This window comes from Lampris incognitus, chromosome 11 (assembly GCF_029633865.1).
Source record: "Lampris incognitus isolate fLamInc1 chromosome 11, fLamInc1.hap2, whole genome shotgun sequence".
NCBI lineage: Eukaryota > Metazoa > Chordata > Actinopteri > Lampriformes > Lampridae > Lampris > Lampris incognitus.
The window spans coordinates 17,412,907-17,434,621 of record NC_079221.1 but is presented as its reverse complement, the minus strand read 5'-3'; the positions used below and the strand labels follow the sequence as shown (position 1 = coordinate 17,434,621).

Here is a 21,715-nt window from a genome sequence, read left to right as displayed (position 1 = left end):
GCCATTGTCCGAGATTACAATATCTGGGATACCTTGGCGGGCAAAATGAGCTTTCAGCTTCCGTATCACTGTGGTTGACTTGGTATCTGCCAGGTAATCTATTTCCCAAAAATTTGAGAAAAAATCAACAGTTATGAGGTAGTCTTTGTTTTCAAACATGAACAGATCCGTGCCCACCTTTTCCCACGGCCTGCTTGGCACATCATGTGACATTAGTGTTTCTTTTTGTTGCTTAATGTCCATTGATCTGCAGATGTCACACTTTGCTATATATGATTTTATTTGGTCGTTCATGCCCTGCCAATAGACACACTCCCTAGCCCTCCGTAGGCATCCTTCCACACCCAGATGTGATGCGTGTAGGCGGCAAGTGATGTCTTTCCTCAATGCATCAGGGATGACGGGATGACAGCGCGCTCACTCCTGAACACTATTCCATCTTGGTGGCTTAACTCCTCTTGGAATGAGAAGTAGGGCTTGATTTCCCTTGGTGTTTTTGACTTATCGTCAGGCCATCCTTGCTGCATCATTTTGATGAGAAGCTGCAGTGTTTCATCCTCTTTTGTGGCAGATCGTATATCATGTAGCCTGTCTGCTGCGATAGGTAAGTGTTGTGCCATGTTGACAGTCTCTAGTTCTGCATCCGGTGCACTCTCAGGAAGATAAGCTCTGCTCAGAGTGTCTGCTAGCAGCATGTCTCTACCTGGCACATATACTACATCTAGATCATACTTTTGTATGCGCAGCATCATTCCCTGCAGCCTTTTGGGTGCACTTAGTAGAGGTTTTCTCACTATTGTTTCCAACGGCTTGTGATCACTTTGCACCGTCACTTTTCGGCCGTATGTGTACTGGTGAAATCTTTCCATGCTAAAAACCATTGCTAAGAACTCCTTTTCTATTTGTGCATACCCACGCTCTGTTTGAGTGAGTGCTCTGCTTGCAAATGCTATTGGCTTACCCATCTGCATGAACGCTGCGCCTAAGCCTGTGTCTGAAGCGTCACACTGCACTGTGAGTTCCTCATCTGGGTTGTAATATTTCAGTACTGGGACCTTTGCTATAGTCTCTTTCAATTTGAGGAAAGCCTCCTCGTGCTGTGCTGTCCAGTTCCACTCCCTGTTTTTGTCTGTCAAATCTCTCAACACTATGCACTGGTCTGAGAGGTGGGGACAAAACTTGGCAAGATAATTTACCATACCTAGCAGCCTTTGCACTCCTTTCACATCAGTCGGTGCCGGCATCTTCTCAATGGCAAGCACTTTCTCTGGATCCTTCCTGAGTCAATCAGCCGTCAGGCGGTGTCCAATGTATGTGGTCTCCTTTTGTCTCAGCTTGAATTTGTCTTTGTTCAGCCTGATGTTCTTTTGTCTGCATCTTTCAAGAAACAGTCTCAGTTTTCCATCATGGTCACGCTCAGCTTCCTCCTGTGTTTCCCCTTGGCCTGTGATCAGTACATCGTTAGCTATAATGTACAAGCCCGGTACACCATCCAGTGCTTGTGTGAGCTTTCTCTGAAAGATTTCTGGGGCTGGACTTATCCCCATTGGCATCCTCAGCCACCTGTAACGTCCGAATGGAGTGGCAAATGTTGTTAAATAGCTGGACTCCTCCTCCAGCTGCACATGCCAGAATCCACTCTTGAAATCACACACTGTGAACACTTTTGCTTTTGACAAGTCCGGTAAAACGTCCTCAATGGTTGGCAGTGGGAAGTGACTGCGCTTTAGAGCTTTGTTCAAAGGCTTGGGATCGATACACACTCTTGGTTTCCCACTTGGTTTCTGTACCACCACCATTGCACTGATCCAATCTGCACTGCATTCCACAGGTGTTATGATCCCTCTTTGCTGTAGGTCCTGTAGCTCGTCCTTAAGTGGTTTCATCATGGCGACTGGGACCCGCCTCTTTGGCAGCTGTACTGGTTTCACTGTGCTGTCCACCTCTATTTTGTATTTTCCCTCGAGGCAGCCATCGCCAATGAACACATCAGCATACTCATCTTTAATTTGTCCCATTATCCACTGTCCTGTTGTTGTTTCTGTTGTGACAATACTGTCTATTGTCATGATGTTTTCATATTGCACTTTTATCAATTTCATGGCCTCACTGGCTCTCCTACCCAGCAGAGGCACTGTACCGGCTGCATTCACCACCTGGAACTCTAAGCGATATAGCTTGTTGTTTCTCGGGTTTCTTATTTTCACTTTACATTTTCCCAGTGGTTTTAATTTGGTTTTATTGTACATTACTAGTACACTCTTCGTGTGTTCTAATTTGGCATCTGGATTCAGCAGGTTAATTGGGATGATATTGCAACCGGCACCACAGTCTATTTGGAATTTGATCATGTCCTTGCCTAGAAGCATGCCAGCATAGAGAAGCTGAGTTTTCTTCATTTTCTCAGTTTCTTTCAAATCCTCTACAGTCTCTGTATGCACATCTTTCCCTGTGTCAGTCTCTACTGCATCCACAGTTTTTGTCTCAGTTTCAGTGACACAGGTGATAATATCTTCATATTCATCACTCTCATATTCAGTTGTTATTTTACTCACATATTTCTTTTTCCTTAGTTCCGGTTTTACTCTGCATTTTGCTGCAAAGTGGTTCTCTCTTCCACACTTTGTGCACTTCTTCCCAAACGCTGGGCACTTTTGTTTACTTTTCTCATGCGTTTTTCCACAATATCTGCACTCCACAGTGTTGCTCGTCTGTTTCCGATACTGCGCTCCTTGCACTGCATGTACCTTCCACCATCGATCCCGAGATGGTTTTCACATTGTCCTTTGAGAGCTCAGCGGCTCTGCACAGCTGCAAACATGTGTCCAGTGTCAAGTTTTTCTCTCGGAGCAGTCTTTCTCTTACGATTGTGTTGTTACCTCCACACACAATCCGATCCCGAATGAGCGAGTCTCTCACTGTCCCAAAGTTGCATGGTCTTGCCAACACTCTCAGTTCCATGAGATAATGGTCTATATTTTCACTGATGCCCTGGTTTCTTGTAAAAAAACGATAACGTTCCACAGTCTCGTTAACGCTGGGGTCGCAGTGATCATCAAACTTCTTGATAACGTCATCTAACGTCCATGCATCCTTCGGTGTGTCGCCCAGTAACGTGTCCATAAGTTCCCTGCCGCTCTCCCCGACAAGATAGCTGAACAGTTTCACCCTCTGTTTGTCATCGGCGTCAGCCATGGCTAAATCCACATACAGAGCAAACTCGTCCCTCCAGGCCTTCCATGTCTTCGAAAGGTTGCTTGAGTCCAGACATAACGTTTGCGGTGGTTTAAGCCCATCCATGTCACACAGCAGTCTCACGCTAGCAGCTAATGCTAACATATACTGAACGTTGCTTAGCAACACTAACCGCTCTCCCGCTTCTAGAAACTTTTCCGCACCAAACTTCAAACCGAGTCGTCCGCCGCTGCCACCATGTTAAAGTGTGTTGTTTCCTTCTACTAATGAGACGTTACAACTCGTTTCAACCCCACTGGGCTATAAACTTTAATAATAACTTCGGCACGTAAGGTTATGCATCATGCTCGGTCCGTTATTCCAGGTGCAACAACCTAAACGACCCCTGTATAAACAAGGAACTAAACAATGGTTCCTAACAATAGTTCCTATTGTTACAAATGAGAAATGTTAGCTTGGTCACCTAATGCAGGAAAAAATAACAAATGGATTTTAGGGGGAAAAAATAGCCAATCAAAAAGGGAGCCGAATAAATGTGACAGAGGAGTTAATTGGCTATTTCATCGTTTTGAATCGTGGCGACAGGTGCAGCACCAGAGCTCTACGTCTCATCGACTGAAAGACCTCTGCCCCAGGTGACTGATTAATATAACCAAGTACTTAGCTGTCAAGCTGATAAAGGCAAAATGTCTTAGTTGGCTGAAGCCTTGTTCAGTGCGAATTTCAAGCAGTTTGTCAAAAGTTAATTGTGTGGTGGACACGTATTGGGGACAGAATTCAACCCAGGAACTAAGGGTTAAGTCATGGTTGCCCTGGCAGGTTAACGCAGGGTTAAGTTATGGTTGTCCAGCCAGTTTTCTGATTATTCTTGCCACCTCCGCTCAGTCGAGCTGTGGTTTGGTTGCTCTCTGATTTACCGTAGATTAAAGAAAGTTGCCTACACGGCTAAAGTGTGAACCTACGGTCTTCTCCGTTCCTTCGGCTCTACACTGGTGACCCCGACGTCGGTTTTCGGATAAGTTTTCTGAAACCACACACATTATGGCTACGAACGCCGTTGCAATTAAACTGCCGGAGTTTTGGGAGTCTTCCGCGGCTACATGGTTCGCGCAGGCTGAGGCACAGTTCGCGCTCAGAGACATAACAGCAGACGAGACCAGGTACTACTACGTATTGGCAGCGCTGGGGTGCGCTACGGCTTCCAGGATAAGCGGTTTCATAACCAACCCACCGGCCGATGGTAAATACGCCGCACTTAAACATCTCCTCCTTGAAACTTTTGAACTGTCAACAACGGAGAGAGCACGTCGCCTCTTCGCAATTCAGGGCTTGGGAGATGGCAAACCATCGGAGCTAATGAGCAGGATGTTAAACCTACTGGGTCAAGAAAAGCCATGTTTCCTGTTTATGGAGCTGTTTCTGCGCAACATGCCGCCCCACGTCCAGACTGCGCTCGCTAACTCCACCATCACTGATCCCCGTGAGCTGGCAAAGGAGGCTGACCGATTCTTCGTCGCTACACAACGTTCCTCCCATGCCGGGGTGCTGGCTCCTACCTTCACTGGCCCCCCGCCGACATCGCGGGCGTGGCCCGACGGTGGCGCCACAGCATCAGACCGCTACAAGCCCTCTGGACTCTGTATGTACCACGCTCGATTTGGTGCGAAAGCTAAACGGTGCCGTTCCCCCTGCAACTACAGGCCGACGGGAAACGAGAGGGCCAACACTCAGTAGTGGCCATGAGTGTTGGCGATACGAGCAGGCTACTCTTCATCCTCGACACCATCTCCGGTCGGCGATTTCTTTGTGACACGGGCGCACAGAGAAGCGTGCTCCCTGCTACTGACGTCGACATCATGGGCGGGGAGCGGGGCCCCCAGTTGGCGACGGCTGACGGCAGCCCTATCCACACCTACGGCGTGCGGTCTGTAGAACTGTGTTTTGGTGGACAACGTTTCACGTGGGAGTTCGTCATGGCCAATGTAACGCTTCCCCTCCTCGGAGCTGATTTTTTGTGCGCTTACGGTTTGCTAGTGGACATTCAGAACAGCCGTCTGGTCGATGCCTTAACCTTCTCCTCCTTCGCATGTACGCGGAGGGAAGCGGCCTATGCAGGTCTAGCCAACTCTCTCTCAGAGGCAGACAAGTTCACCCGCCTCCTCGCTGAGTTCCCTGACCTCACCCAGCCTACCTTCTCTGCACCCACCGCTAAGCATGGGGTGGAGCATCACATTGCTACGAAGGGGCCCCCGGTCTACGCCAGAGCCAGGCGTCTCGACCCCGCCAAACTCGCCATTGCCAAGTCTGAGTTCGAGCACCTGGAACGCATGGGGATCATCCGCCGCTCTGACAGCCCGTGGGCGTCCCCACTCCACATCGTCGCTAAGCCTGATGGAGGTTGGCGCCCATGCGGGGACTACCGCCGACTAAATGATGCCACCACGCCCGACCGCTATCCTGTCCCGCATATCCAGGACTTTTCTGCAAACCTGTCTGGCAAATGCGTCTTCTCAAAAGTCGACCTGGTCCGTGGTTATCATCAAGTTCCCGTGCACCCCTCAGACATCCCCAAGACAGCGGTGACTACCCCATTCGGCCTATTTGAATTCCTACGAATGCCATTTGGACTCAAAAACGCGGCCCAGTCCTTTCAGCGGCTGATGGATTCAGTGCTCCGTGGCCTTCCTTTCCTCTTCGTCTATTTGGACGACATACTCATCGCCAGCGCCTCCAAGGAAGAACACCTGTCCCATCTTCATGCCCTCTTCACACGCCTCAGCCAGCATGGGCTGATCGTCAACCCGGCGAAGTGCCGGTTCGGGCTGACAGCCATTGATTTCCTCGGGCATCGCATCACTGGGGACGGGGCAGTCCCCCTGCCCTCAAAGGTGGAAGCGGTGGCGGCCTTTCCGCGCCCCCAAACAGCTCGTGCGCTCAGGGAGTTCATCGGGATGGTGACATTCTACCACCGCTTCATTCCCCGAGCCGCCTTTATCATCCGGCCACTGTACGAGGCGCTGAAAGGCATGTCCCCCAACCAGGCGGTCGACTGGACAGCAGAGCGGGACCGTGCGTTCACCGAGACTAAAGCTGCGCTCTCCCAGGCTACCCTGCTAGCGCATCCTTCACCTACAGCGCCTATTTCCATAACCACGGATGCATCGGACTATGCTGTTGGTGCGGTTCACGAACAGTGGGTGGGGGGGGCTTGGCAGCCTTTGGCCTTTTTCAGTCGCCAGCTTACACCCCGAGAGCGCAAGTATAGTACTTTTGACAGGGAACTCCTCGGTCTCTGGCTCGCTGTCCGGCATTTCCGTTTCCTGCTAGAGGGCCGCGAGTTTACTGCGTACGTGGACCACAAGCCCCTCACGTTTGCCATGTCCAAGACGGCCGAGCCATGGTCCGCTCGCCAGCAGCGACAACTCTCCTACATTTCGGAATTCACTACCGACATCCAGCACGTCGCTGGTAAGTCTAACCAGGTAGCTGACTGCCTCTCTAGGGCAGTGATTGGAGCGGTCCACCTAGGCCTTGACTATGCACAGATGGCCGTTGACCAGGCCACGGACCCGAGCATCCTCCGTCTCCGGGCCTCCGACACGGGGCTCCGCCTGCAGGACGTTCCTTTCAGCGACACAGGTGCCACCCTCCTGTGTGACGTCTCCACAGGACAGCCCAGGCCCATCGTCCCGCACAGCTGGAGACGCCCCGTATTTGAAGCTGTGCACGGCCTCTCTCATCCAGGCGGTAAGCCATCCGTGCGCCTGACCTCTGCTAAGTTTGTGTGGGAGGGACTTAAGAGAGACGTGAAAGCGTGGGCCGACTCGTGTGTTGCCTGTCAGCGGGCTAAGATACACCGCCACATTAAGGCGCCCCTGGAACGCTTCGCAGTGCCGGAGAGACGATTTGACCATGTCCACGTCGACCTGGTTGGTCCCCTACCCCCCTCCCATGGGTTCACCTACCTCTTCACTGTGGTGGACAGGACTACGCGCTGGCCTGAAGCTGTTCCCCTGGCATCCACGACGTCTGCTGATGTGGCCCGGGCTTTTATTGGGTCGTGGGTCTCACGTTTCGGTACGCCTTCCGACCTTTCATCTGACCGCGGGCCACAGTTTACCTCAGAGCTATGGAGTGCTGTGGGTGAGGCTCTGGGCGTCAAGCTTCATCGCACTACCGCCTACCACCCTCAGGCGAACGGCCTATGTGAGCGCTTCCACCGGTCCATGAAGGCTGCGCTTCGGGCTACTCTCAAGGACTGCAACTGGGTCGACAAGCTCCCATGGGTCATGCTGGGCCTGCGGACCGCCCCGAAGGAAGACCTACAAGCCTCCTCTGCGGAGCTGGTGTACGGCACGCCGCTGCGAGTCCCAGGCGATTTCATGCCCAATGCAACGCGTCCCTGGTCAGCTGTGGACCAACGAGCCTCCTTGCTGGACGGGGTCAGAGCTTTCACACCCGTCCCTACCGCCCAACACGGCGCGCCGGTGTCCCAGGTGCCCCCAGGTCTGCAGTCAGCGGACTACGTGTTCATCCGTCACGACGCACACCGCCCCCCTCTGCAACCCCCTTATGACGGCCCCTTCCGCGTCCTGGAACGGGGAACTAAGCACCTGGTGGTGGATTTTGGGGGCACGGCCGAGCATGTTTCAGTGGACCGAGTTAAACCCGCACACCTGGACTTGACGCAGCCGTTGGAGTTAGCCCAACCTCCTCGTCGCGGTCGTCCCCCGGCTCCGCCTCCTCCCCCCGTGGAGGCCCGAGCTGCCTCTTCTGCTCCTCAGGCCGACCTCCACAGGCCCGCGTCAATGCCTCCCAGAGACACTCCGGCCCCTGTTATCCGGAGCCGCCGCGGACGGCCTGTTGTCCCCCCGCGCCTGCCTGACTTCGATTACTAGGGCGAATTCTGGGGGGGCTCATGTGGTGGACACGTATTGGGGACAGAATTCAACCCAGGAACTAAGGGTTAAGTCATGGTTGCCCTGGCAGGTTAACGCAGGGTTAAGTTATGGTTGTCCAGCCAGTTTTCTGATTATTCTTGCCACCTCCGCTCAGTCGAGCTGTGGTTTGGTTGCTCTCTGATTTACCGTAGATTAAAGAAAGTTGCCTACACGGCTAAAGTGTGAACCTACGGTCTTCTCCGTTCCTTCGGCTCTACAATTGTATGATTTGTTTGGGGGGGGTCGTTGAACTAATTGAGAATGTTACGGTGACAGATATCTGTATTTACTAAAAATGTAAAAAAAATATGCAGAGATGCTGCAAATTATATTAGCTGTCTGTAAAGGAATATTGAAAACATTAACAAACATAAAAAATGACACGTGCGTGACACGGTGGCGCAGTGGTTGGTGCTGTCGCCTCACAGCCAGAAGGTCCGGGGTTCGAACTCCTCTGTGTGGAGTTTGCATGTTCTCCCCGTGTCTGCGGTGGGTTTTCTCGAGGTGCTCCGGTTTCCCCCACCATCAAAAAGACGTGCATGTTAAGGTTAGTACTCCTGTCTGCGCCCTTGACCAAGGCATGGCAAGACGAACTGGAGTTGGTCCCTGGGTGTTGCACGGCGGCTGCCCACTGCTCCTAGCTACATAGTTGGGATGGGTTAAATGCAGAGCGTAATTTCTCTATGGGGATCAAAGTATTGTGACGTGGTCAGTCAATGGACCCGTCAGCCAGCCATTCAGAGTAAACCAGTAATCTTTTAATTCTTGGCCACAGAACCGATCTTAACTATTTGCCTACTCTTTACCCTCATGGTGGGAAAGAGCATGCTGTCTAATACAACTTCTCTAATAACGTCCCCATTACCTTCCACCACATCCCCGCTATCTGTAACAGATATGCCCGTTTTTAACATGTTCAATATCCCACAACATAACCAAAACATTAACACTTTTCGGTTGCATCGTCGGTAATATGCAAATGAACCCACTGACTTCCAGCAGGATCACTCCAGTAGAATTCGTCACAGTATCTCAAAATAAAAAAAAAAATCAAATCAAAAATATACATTTATTGGAAACCAGTATCATACAGATGTCAAAGTATTTGTGGGCATTCGGGTGGCGTAGCGGTCTATTCCGTTGCGTGCCAACACGGGGATCCAAACGGGGATCGGTGGTTGGAATCCCCGTGTTACCTACGGCTTGGACTGGCGTTCCTACAGACACAATTGGCCGTGTCTGCGAGCAGGAAGCCGGATGTAGATATGTGTCCTGGTCGCTGCACTAGCGCCTCCTCTGGTCGGTCGGATGATAAGAAATAATAATAGCGGAATAATCAGTAGATTACACAGCAGAAAGAAGAGCCCTGTCTACAAAAAAATAGTCAATACGAGAATAAGCTTGGTGTACCTTAGAAAAATAGGAAAATGATTCCGGTGATCAATCACTAAATTCACCCCTCCCCCCCGCCAAAATAAATAAACAAATAAATAAGATGATGGGTATCCAGATTTGGAATATTGGAAATCATAAAATTTGGGTTGTCCCAGTTAGAGGCATAAACACTGACCAATACAAATGAAGTCTGATATAAAGTGCCACTTACTATGACATAGCGCCCTCTGGGGTCAGATATGATCTGTACAGGGGAGAACTGGATACGTTTGCGAATCAAAATAGCAGGGCCCCTGGATTTGCTATTAAGAGCTGAATATAATATTTGCCCAATCCAAGGTTTACGCATTCTGTTATAATCATTTACACACAGATGTGTCTCTTGAAGGAAAGTAATGTCAGTGTTAAGGCCCTTAAGGTGTGAAAATACTCTGGATCACTTTACTGGGCCGCTAGTCCACAAACATTCCAACTCACCAGCCTAATAGAAGACCCATCCGTTGTTCTCTGGGATATATTGGGATTATATATTAATCACCTCTAGAGTAGAGAAAATGTACCAGATCGGTCATGGCCTGGGTTGACAACAACCGCCATTGGTGCTGTGCCCTCACAGGGTACCGATGGAAACTATAAAATCCGCTGTGGTGACCCTAAGAAACAGGGAACAAGCTGAACGAAGAAGACATCTAGAGTAGAGAAAATATTAATGATACAATTGGAAATTAAATAAGCATCTTGGTATTGACACGAGGTTATTAACATTGGACAGAACACGTAAAAAACCTCCCAGTGCAATAATCAAAACATTCCCCCCAGAACACAAACATAAATTTTAACAATAATTTAAATCAATCAGTAAATCATTTCCAAAGCTCATCATAACAGCACAAGATGAGTTGCAGAATTGGATTACACACAACCAGTTTACTAAGCAGTGGATTTCACCTCCTGGTGGTCTAGAATATATGCCATATGAACATTTTTAACAGTTAACTAGAAACACATTGTGATAGGAATTGAAAAGCAGGCAGAATTTGAATGTGCCGAATGAACCCTAATGTTTTAGGCGTTATCTTGGATAAGAAGACAGAATAAAGGCAGGGGTTAGATTTGTACCAGACCAAGCATATTATCCTCCAGTTAAAATGCACATAATAAAAATAGAAAAAAATATATTTAAGAAATTGCACACCATACATCTGTGGATCCAGCCCACTGGGGTGTAACGAAAAGAGAGTGGTAGATTTGAATAATCTACATATCCAAATGTATAAGACCATATATCTTCACACAGAGAAACAATTTCATATGAATTAAGAAAGCTCAATTCAGAAATCAATAAAAACAAAACACAGATGGGCTATGCGGGGGAGTAGGCTAAACACTCGTAAAAGGCAAAAGGCTAAACATTTCATATATTATCTTTATGCGTGCTTAATAATCCAGGTAAGAAAATCAAAGTTGAATCAGTTCATCTGGACACAATGTTTATCGACAGATATGTTTCATCACTCATCTGAGCGACATCTTCAGTCTAAACTGACTGCAGGTATCCCCACCCTTATAAACAATACAGTTGCATAACGACCAAAACCAATGATCAGTTTCATATGCAAGTAAGGTCGTGACTATTAACTAAAGTTACAATGGCCATGTGTACTATTCACAGCGGATTTGGGCCAAGAGCATGGCGCAACACAAAGAGCTAGCGCGTCAGGCCTGAACTCTGCAGTCTACACCCATCTACAGGCCAGTGCCCACTCTTTCAAGGATGAGGACGTACACGTCCTTGATAGGGAGGAACACTGGTTTGAACGGAGAGTCAAAGAGGCCATCTATGTGAAGAGGGAACGACCATCCCTGAACCGGGAGGGGGGGGGGGGCTAAGAGTACATCTGTCACCATCTTACAATGCTGTGATTGCAAACATTCCCAAATGAATAGTACACATGGCCATTGTAACTCTAGTTGATAATCACACCCATATTTGCATATAAAACTGGTCATTGGTTTCGGTCATTATGCCACTGTATTGTTTATAAGGGTGGGGATACCTGCAGTCAGTTTAGACTGAAGAGGTCACTTAGTTGAGTGATGAAATGGTTCTCTCAATAAACGTATCCAGATGAACTGATTCAACCTTCTTTGATTGGTCAATATCATTTATGTAATCGAAACTGCATGACTTGACCTACGGTTCAAATTCAACTAAAGGCAAAATAGGGGAATGTGAGGTACCCAAGTCTTTAGTCTGTTTAAACATTATAGTTGTGTCTTTTCTGTCACAAATCCAGCACAGAAAAATTAAAATAAAGACCCCTAAAAGCATGTAAAGTCAAGGGAGGCCACATCGCTTGATTAGTCCATTTTTTCATGAGTTATGTATGCGTTCTTGGAAGAACCACTCAAGCTTGCTCTGGGGAGTCAAAAAAGCTTTTTACACAGCCTTTTCAAGGAGGGAACATTGTGCTGTCAAGCTGCCTCGCTGTTCTGTGTAAAACATACAAAGACGGAATGGGGGGGGGGGTCATTGCTGTTCTGCCATTAAGCTGCAGCAGAGGTAGTCACAAAGCCGTACCGAGTCAATGTCTGTGTAAAAGGGACAGCCAACGCTGTTGTGTTACACGTCGTGATGCCTCTACTTCAAGAACACTGACATGTAATGCAAAATCACACACTGGGGTGCAATTGTGCCGTCAATGTCTGGTTCAGTGTAAAAGAACAAAGCTAGCATAAATACGAGTCTGCATTATGCCGTTATTGCAAGATCTCTGTGGGAAAAAAAGGCCTAAAGAGATGATCCGTGCCTTTGAAGGTGGTGTGTAGCTGGGCAGGGTAGATCATATCACACTGTATTCCTTTCCAGAGGAGCGAGGAATGCACCGCGTTGAAAGCAGCTCAGCTCTTGGCCACAGTAGCGCTGAAGTTCTGATAAAACTTGATACCGTGACCCCGATAGGCCATATTGTGGTGTTTCTTTGCCCATTGCAGCACTTTCTCTTTTTCGATGAAAGCCTATGATGAAAGGAAATTATGTAGGGATGAACATACATAATCGTAGGGCGAGGTCCTTGACAGGGCTTGGGTCTGAGGCTATGAGGGGCCCGTGTAGCATTCCAGCCGGACTTTATTCAGACGATGCACTCCAATAACGACTGATGGGTCCATGGTGCGCTATCAGACCATTTATTGCAGCATTTTACTAGTCACACCATAGACACACCATAGAACCACCTTAAGAGCTGTCCGCCTTCCAGCTAGGTGCTAAATAAATGATGATGATCAATGAATTATAAGTTGTGAATTCGTTCTGTGCATAGCGAACATGACCATCGTGTCCAACTTTCAGTTTTGTTCTGCCGTTTTCTCGCAGCAGCGCACAGCATCATGGGAGATCAGAGGTTTTCAAATAAAGGTCACATAACAAAAGGAAGTGTAATTCGCTGTTAATATCAATCAGGACTGTACTTTAGGCACCAAATACAAATCAATAATGAGCACCATACAAATCAATAATAATAAAAAATATTATGACAAAATTATATGGGTCATTTACACTCCCACCAAATCATTAATGTTTCGAATATAGAAAATCAAGCATAAGCAAAAACCAATGATTTCTCAACTCAAAGTGACCATAAACCATAAGTATCATGGGAAAGGAGTGTCAAGTATTTTAGAACAAAATAAAATTTAAAAAAACGCATCTCAAGAGATGCAAGGCATGTGTTAGTTAGTAACTAACTAGTCACTATCTAGTAACAAGACCAGTTTTTGAACTGGCCATTCAAGTACTGTCTGCTTGGTGAGCTGTTCACCTTTTTTGCCTAGGTTTCTATCCCCTAGACAGATCTTCACCCTCCTAACCAGTCCATCTCTATCTACTACAGTCTCTAAAACTCTACCCAACCTCCATTCATTTCTAGGCAGATCATCTTCTTTCATCATCACTGTGGAGAGTCCATTGGATTTATCATTGCCAATTCGTCGAAGGATACGCGCCACTGCTCGAACAGCTCGAGATCAGGATGAGAGCCCTGACAGCCGATCTGCCAGGGAGTCTTGTTCTGTAGTTTCTGTGCTCAGTGTCTGAGCTCCTTTCACTTCCGGGTTCCTAATGGCAGTTCTGGGATCACCTCTTCCGAGAGGCCAATTTCCTTTTCCCATAAAAACACAGGTGCTGTGAACCAGTCCGATGATATCAGTTCACCGATAGTTAGGCCTCTGGAGGCGTGATCCGCCAGATTCTGGTGAGTGGGGACGTATCTCCATTGCTGGGGAGTTGTGCTGAGGTGTATCTTCTGGATGCGGTTGGCCACAAACGTGTGGAATCGTCGAGCATTTATGTTAATGTATCCTAGAACGACTTTAGAATCGGTCCAGAAGTACTCCTCGGCATCAGCGTATCCAAGTTCTTCTTTCAGCACATTGCTGGTTTTCACTGAGATGACTGCAGCTGTTAGCTCTAGTCTTGGGATTGCGGTGACCTTCGTGGGAGCAACTGGTGATTTTGCCATGACTAGGGCGCAGTGAACGTCTCCTTCTTAATTTCTGAGTCTCAGATATGAACACTGTCCGTAGCCAGTCGTGCTTGCATCGGAGAAGTGGTGTAACTCCTGTCTGGTGACCCTCCCAAAGTTTGCAGGTGCATAGCTCCGGGGAATGTCTATCTTCTCCATGTTGGTAAGGTCATTTTTCCATCTCTCCCACCGTGGGCGAAGTTCATCAGTCAGAGGATCATCCCAACCCGTTCCATGTCTGCACATTTCCTGCAGTACTCCCTTTCCGATGAGCAAGAATGGGGCGACAAACCCTAGGGGGTCATACAAGGAGGCAACCGTAGACAGTATACCTCGGCGTGTTGCAGGTTGATCCTTGAGATTGACGTTGAACTTCAAGCAGTCTGACTCGATGTGCCATTGGATCCCCAACGCTCTTTCTGAAGGTAGGTCATCCAAAGTAAGGTTAAGATCTTTGATTTCTGATGCACGTTCAGATGACGGTATGCTTTCTATTACAGCTCTGTCGTTGGACACAAATTTGTGGAGTCTAAGGCCACCCAGGGCACAAAGTTCTCTGGCTTCTCGAGCGAGATGAATAGCCTTCTCTGTACTGTCCATACTTGCGACACCGTCATCGACATAAAAGTCTCTCAGAATGAACTGTGAACCTAGGGGGTATAGGTCTCTGTTCTCAGTAGCCAGGTACTTCAAGCCGTAGTTTGTGCAACCAGGCGATGAGGCAGCACCGAAGATATGCACCCTCATTCGGTACTCTTGAGGTTGCGTGCTGAGATCTCCTTTCTTCCACCACAGGAAGCGCAGGTAATCCTGATCCGTCTCGCTCACGTGGAATTGATGAAACATCTTTTCTATGTCGCACATCAACGCAGTAGAATGCAGTCGGAAGCGAAGGAGAACACCATTGAGATTGTTCATCAAGTCGGGTCCGGTGAGCAGATGATCGTTTAGGCTGGTTCCCTTGTATTTTGGCAGAGCAGTCGAATACCACGCGCAGTTTGTCTGGCTTCTTGGCGTGGTAGACACCATGATGAGGTATGTACCATTTTTCTCCTTCCTTCCCATCATCATGTACTTCCTCTGCGTCACCCTTTTCTATGACACCCTCCATGAACTTGATGTACTGTTCTTTGTATCTTTCATCCTTTGACAGCTTCCTCTTCAGATGGCTGAGACGAACGGTGGCAAGGTGTTTGTTGTCAGGTAGGTTGGGTCTCTCCTTAAAAGGTAAGGGCATTTCGTAGCGACCTTGACTGTTCTTCTGGATGCCGTTTTTGAGTTTGTCCAGGAACAAGATATCTTCCTGGGACACCGTCTTTTCATCCTCCTTGGCATCTTTGAAGTCGGACTCCAGAATGCGAATAGCATCTGCAGGGGTGACTGGCGGGAGCTCCTTCACAGCTACCCGGAAACACTGTCTCGCCACGCTTGGAGTGTCAAGGCACGATGAAGAGCAACCCACGATGCTCCATCCAAGGTCGGTTCGGATTGCGTAAGGCTATTAATTTCCTCCTGCTATTACGTTTCTTGGTGCCATTGCCCTCGCACAGTTGTATCCTATTAAAAGACCAATATCACAATCTTGCAGCGGTGGAATCTCGTCTATGACTGCGGAGAGATGATTCCATTGTCTGGCTGTTTCACTTGTAGGAATGTGGGCGCGGTTCACCGGTATACCGTCCTTAGCGTAGGCAGGAGGAAGGTCGATGTGGAGGGAAGATCTGTAACCGCGCACACGAAGCCCCGAGACTCGTTGGCTTTTCACGATAGTGTCACGTCCTATCATTGTCGTTAACTTCAGTTTCACTGGACAGGACTCTGCCTTTAGAGCGCTGCTCACTTCCTGGTCGACGAATGTGGTGTCACTCTGTGTATCCAGCAGGGCGTAGACAAGTCTTTCTGTTCCTGAGTTGTTCTTGGACGACACCCATACGGGCACAATCATCGATGTGTTGGTAGACTGTCCAGTCGTGACGGCATGTGACATTGCAGTCGCGGCAGCTTCTGATTCATTAGCGTTGCTTGGGGGAGTGTTTTCCCGAGCTGCAGACGGTCCCCTTTTCACGTGGTTGTCATTGTGAAGACGGGTGGGGTGTTTGCCTTTGCAGGTGTTGCAGGTATGTCTATGTCGACAGTCCTTCGCGCTATGGCCGGGTTTGGTGCAGCCATAGCAGAGCCTGTTCTCTTTCACGTATTCTCTTCTCTCCTCCAGAGTCTTGGCGATGAACTTTGGACATGCATGTAGCCCGTGTTGACTGTCTTGGCAGAACGCACAGGGGGTTTTTTCCTTTCCGCTGGCTGGCTTTTGGATGTCACTGTCCGTTTCAGTTTGCGTACTCAGAACACTCGCCTTGTTCCTCTTAGGGTCCCTGTTATTCGGTTTTGCTGTGCTAGACTCGGAGTTGCGTAAGGCATAAGGTGAGGTGATCGGATTGCATGCGATCGCTGCCTCCTTTGCCATGAAGGTGGTGAAGTCCTTGAAGCTGGGGAATTCTTGATTCCTGTCCAAGGCTTCCGTAGCATTCCTGTTCCATCGAGATGCTGCCCAGTCTGGCAGTTTGTGGGCCAGCTTCATGTTCTCTTCACAGTCGTTCAATATTTCGAGGTTCTTCACATGAGACATTGCGTCTTGGCAGGCGTTCAAGAAGTCGGAAAAGTCTCTAAGTCCCTCTGCATCCCTTGGTTGGATTTTTGGCCACTTTGTGAGCGTGTCTCTGAAGGCTCTCTGTATGACGAAGGCCTGTCCATATCGGTGATTCAGTTTGCTCCATGCGTCCTTGTAAGACTCGCCGTCGTTTCTGTAGAAGGTCCCTTCCAGTGTCTTACGAGCTGGGCCGCCTACATATTTCCTCAAGTAGTAAAGCTTGTCTGCTGAGGAGATGGCCTTTGAGTCAATGAGTGACATGAGTGAAGTTCTCCACTCAATGAACTGAATGGGGTCGCCATTAAATACCGATGGCTCTGGCACTGGAAGTCTATTCAGGGCTATACAATCTTGGAGGGCCCGGGCGAGGGACGACACGTTTACGTCAGGTGACGATGCCGTTATATTGAGGGTTTGGTTGCTGGTAGCTGGGGAGCCGTGAAGATTACTTTCAGGATCATTAGAGTGGACACTGCCGCCCTGTGATGTTCCCTGGTTATAGACTTGAAGTCTGGCCCGTGCAGCCCTTAAGTCCTTTTCTGCCTGTAGACGTTCAAGAGCGCGTTTTTCAACTTCAAGCTGCCACCTATGTTGCTCCTCTAGCGTCCTTCGTTGCTCCTCTAGTGTCCCTTGTTGCTCCTCCAAACGTTGTATCTTCTCCCTTTGCTTATCTTCTTCAAGCAACCCTTCGAACTCCGCTTCCTTTGCTACAAGCTCTGCTGCCGCGTCCACACGTTTGACTGTTAAAGTGCTGCCTTCGTGGCTGTGGACTGACTTTGACACTCTTGAGACAGTGGATCCATAGATTGAGCGCGCATAGCCGCCCTTGAGTAGCTCCTTGAGACGTCGTTGTGCTTGTTCTGCATCAAAATCTAAATCGATGTCTACAATCCTCTCGTAGGCGATTTTCTTAATCTCTGTTGTAGCTGCCTCACATGCATCAACACGGCTTCTCATTTCGGCTGAGGGTGTGAAGTGACCTCGTATGTCATTATAGATGTTCAACACAGCCTCTTTATCCTTCTCCAAAGTATCAAGCAGAGATGCCAGCTCAGTTTCCTTGAGGTCTTCCTTTAGCCGCTCTCTTGACTCACGAGCTCGACTCTTCCATTTTTCGTACGCTGAGAGGAGCTTTCTCTCCTTCTTCCTCACCTCCTCTTGTTGCAGTTCAAGCATTTTAGGAGTCGAGATCTTCACTCGAGTCGAGTGTCGGATGCTATCCCCATTTTGTTCTTCAAGTTGATTTTGGAGGCTACTTAGTGTTTCTTCCTTAGTTTGAACTTCCTTCTCTAAGTGTTCTATCTCGGTAGTTGTTTCAGTAGGCTATCTTATAAAGAATGACACACACACGAGTTGCTCAGTGCAGCCAAGTATATTCAAAGTGATGTAACATGTTCCTGAGCGCGGGTCATGTGTGTCTAAGGTAAACTAGTGGATAGCCGATGGCATCGATCTATCTAGACCCGTAACATCCTCCTTTTCCAAGTATAAACACATACACATGAAGTTAGTGCAAAATAAGATTACTTTCATATACGAACAACCAATAACAGTGCAACAGCAGTAAATCTCTTCATATCCCATACCAGTGTAATAACCACAGTAGCGTATGATAGCATTTCTCCTCTTTTCCCCCTCTCTCCCACATAGCAACCATCAACATTATTCAGATTACATAGTGAGTTTCAGTGGAGGTTTAGACAGCCGTCCAACCCTTGTGTAAGTGTGTCCATCCGAACGCGGAGCGCCAACAGGAGTAGATGGCGCCTTGGGCATGGACCTGATGGGGCTCGGCTCGAACACAGCCTGAGGGGTCTCAATGACAGTTTCTGTAGCTGGATCCCCGTCCGGTGTGTGTGCCGCAGCGGGTTCAACAGGATCGTGCGCGGCTCGTGCAGCTGGCTCAGCCACTCTGAGATCGATCCTGTTACGACGGTACAGGGAGCCATCAATGTCCACAAGATAAGACCTCGGCGCAACCCTGCGGAGACAAGTTCCGACTCTCCAGCGGCCAGTGTTATCACCTGGCAGGGGCTTCATCCGTACGACTTCCCCAATTTCAAGTGCCGGCAATTCACGGGCAGATCTGTCATAGAAGGATCTGGCGAGTTGCTTCCTGTGGCGCAGCTTTTCAGTGACGCCCACGACAACAGCTGGTTCCAGGAGCTTGCTTGCCGCCGGGATGGACGTCTTCAACCGGCGGGACATGAGGCGTTGTGCTGGGCTGCTGCCCATGTTTTCCGTAGGTGTATTCCTCCAGTGAAGCACGGCTTTCCAGGGGTCTTCACCATCATGCGCGGCCTTACGCAGAAGATTTTTTACAATCTTCACGGCCGACTCGGCCTTGCCATTCGCTTTCGGGTGTCTGGGAGAGGAGGTCACGTGCCCAAATTCCCACTCAGAAGCGAACCGTGTGAACTGAGCTGTGAACTGAGGGCCGTTGTCTGTAATAACCTTCTCTGGCTGACCATGTCGGGCGAACTGTGCCTTACATCGCTTGATGACTGTCTCTGCAGACATGTCGGGTAGAAGCTCAATCTCCCAAAAATCGGAATAGTGGTCGACTATTAGGAGATAGTCTTTCTGTCTGAAGCTGAATAGGTCCATGCTCAAGACCTGCCATGGCCTGGTTGGTACTTCGTGAGAGAGCATGGTCTCCTTTTGCTGATTGTGGGCGTACACATTGCAGGTCGAGCAGCTGCTTACAAAGTCCTTTATCTCTGACTGCATGTTGGGCCAGTACAATGTCTCTTGACCGTGTCGGTAGCATGCATCACCCCCTATGTGACTTGAATGTATGCGCGTCAACATTTCTGGGCGGAGTGACTTTGGGATGATGACTTTTTGCCCCCGGAACAGAACTCCGTTCTGCACACTGATTTCATCCCTGAAGGGCCAGTACTCCCTAGCGATGAGGGGCGCTTCCTCCTTTACATCTGGCCAGCCCACGAGAACAGTGTTCTTCAGTGCCTGTAAGCATTCATCTCTGTCGGTGTGTCGTCTGATCTGTTCCAGCCGCTGGTTAGTCACATTCAGGTACTCTGCCTGGTTCACGTGCTGTATGTCTTCCTGCTCTTGTTGCAGAGAGCAGATAGCGTGTCGCTGATATGCAGTCCCTCTGCCGGAGCATCCAGCCGTAGCTCTGCTGAGCGTGTCGCTTATGAACATCTCTGGGCCTGGTTTGTAGATTACCCTCAGGTCGTAGTTCTGCAGAGTCATGAGCATGCTCTGGAGTCTCTTGGGCGCATTGAGAAGTGGCTTGCTGAAAATAGAGATCAGAGGCTTATGGTCCGTCTCTGCTGTGATTGGGTCGCGGCCATATAGGTAATGGTGAAACCTCTGGCAGGCGAAGACGATACTGAGACACTCCTTCTCAATTTGTGCATAGTTTTTTTCGGTGGGGTTAAGAGCCCTCGAGGCAAATGCGATGGGCTGACCTTCCTGCATGAGACAACAACCGAGACCGCTCTGGCTGGCGTCGCTCTGGATTGCGATTGGCTTAGTTACATCATAGTAGCGCAGGACGGGCATGGCTGTCGCCAGCGCCTTAAGCTCATGAACCGCCGCCTCGTGCTTAGGCAGCCAGTGCCAGGGTGTGTCCTTGTCCAACAGGCGTCGCAACGGCTCGCAGACAGTAGATAGATGAGGCATGAACTTGGCTAAATAGTTAGCGAAGCCAATGAGACGCTGCACGCCCTTGGCATCTGTTGGGTTCGGCATGTCAATAATGGCTCTCACCTTCTCTGGATTGGGCTTCAGTCCAGCAGATGAGAGAATGTGGCCATGAAACTGCACCTCAGCCACCTTGAACTGCAACTTCTTCAGGCCGAGGCGAAGCTTGACCTCGCGGCAGCGTCCCATCAACGCCGCAAGCTTGACGTCGTGGTCGTCCCCAGCCTCCTTGTCTGTGTCCCCGCAGCCGACGACCAGGATATCGTCTGCAATGGGCTCAACGCCCTTCAGACCGGCGAGGAGCTCGTGCTGCTTGCGCTGATATACCTCGGGCGCCACCGATACTCCAAATGGTAGCTTGAGCCACCGCTTCCTCCCCCAGGGGGTCCAGAACGTGGTCATGAGGCTACTCTCATAGTCCAGTTTACATTGCAGGAATGTATCCCGAGCGTCCACTAACGTGAAGACTCTGGCCTTGGGCAATTTATACAAAATGTCCTCCAAGGTAGGCATGATGTAGTGAGAGCGCTTTAGGGCTTTGTTCAATGGTTTAGGGTCAATGCATATTCTCAGCTTCTCCGGTTTTTTAACAATCACCATGTTGCTGATCCAATCTGTAGGATCTGTGACAGGCGCAAGGTGGCCGTCAGCCTCGTACTTGTCCAGTTGGGCTTTGACTGCTGCTTTCATTGCGATTGGGACATTGCGAGGGGCACTCTGTACTGCAGCAACACTAGGATCAAGGTCAAAATGGACCTCCCCAGGCACGGATTCCACAGGGGAGTTGAACACGTCACTGTATCTGTTGATAAGCTGTTCTTTAGTTAGGGCTCCTGGTTGTGTGTGTTCCATTTTGAGCACATCCTCTGGAATTGTGAAATGCATGAGCCCTAAGCGTTCACAGGTGGAGCCTGACAGAAGAGGATGTTGGCTGGTCCTCACTATTTCGAATGAGAGCTTGTGTGTTTGGCCTTTCACAGTACAGTCAGTCTCAAAGGTGCCCATAGAGCTCAGTGTTTCCCCCGAATACAGCTTCAGTCTGGTGTCACTCGGGCGGAGAGGTGTGTTTGGGGCCAGCCTTTTCTTGTCTTGAAAGCCCATTACATTGCAGGTGGCTCCAGAGTCCAGCTGACATTGTTGTGGCTTGTCGTGGAGTTTCAGAGTCACAAACCACTTCTTTCCTTTGGTGTGCACTGCGCCGATTGACTCAAACATGTACAGATCATCTGCATCATTACTATGCTCTGGGGGTTCTTCTGTGTATTCCACACAGTTTACCTTGCCCTCAGCATGCCCCTTTTTGCTCTTTAAGCACACTTTAGAAAAGTGATTAAGTGTCCCACATG

At 49.2% G+C, this 21,715-nt stretch overlaps 1 pseudogene; it reads right to left on the bottom strand.

The window, feature by feature from the left end:
- Positions 1-13,633: 13,633 nt before the first annotated feature.
- LOC130120310 (uncharacterized) lies at positions 13,634-20,785 on the bottom strand (annotated as a pseudogene).
- Positions 20,786-21,715: the final 930 nt, after the last annotated feature.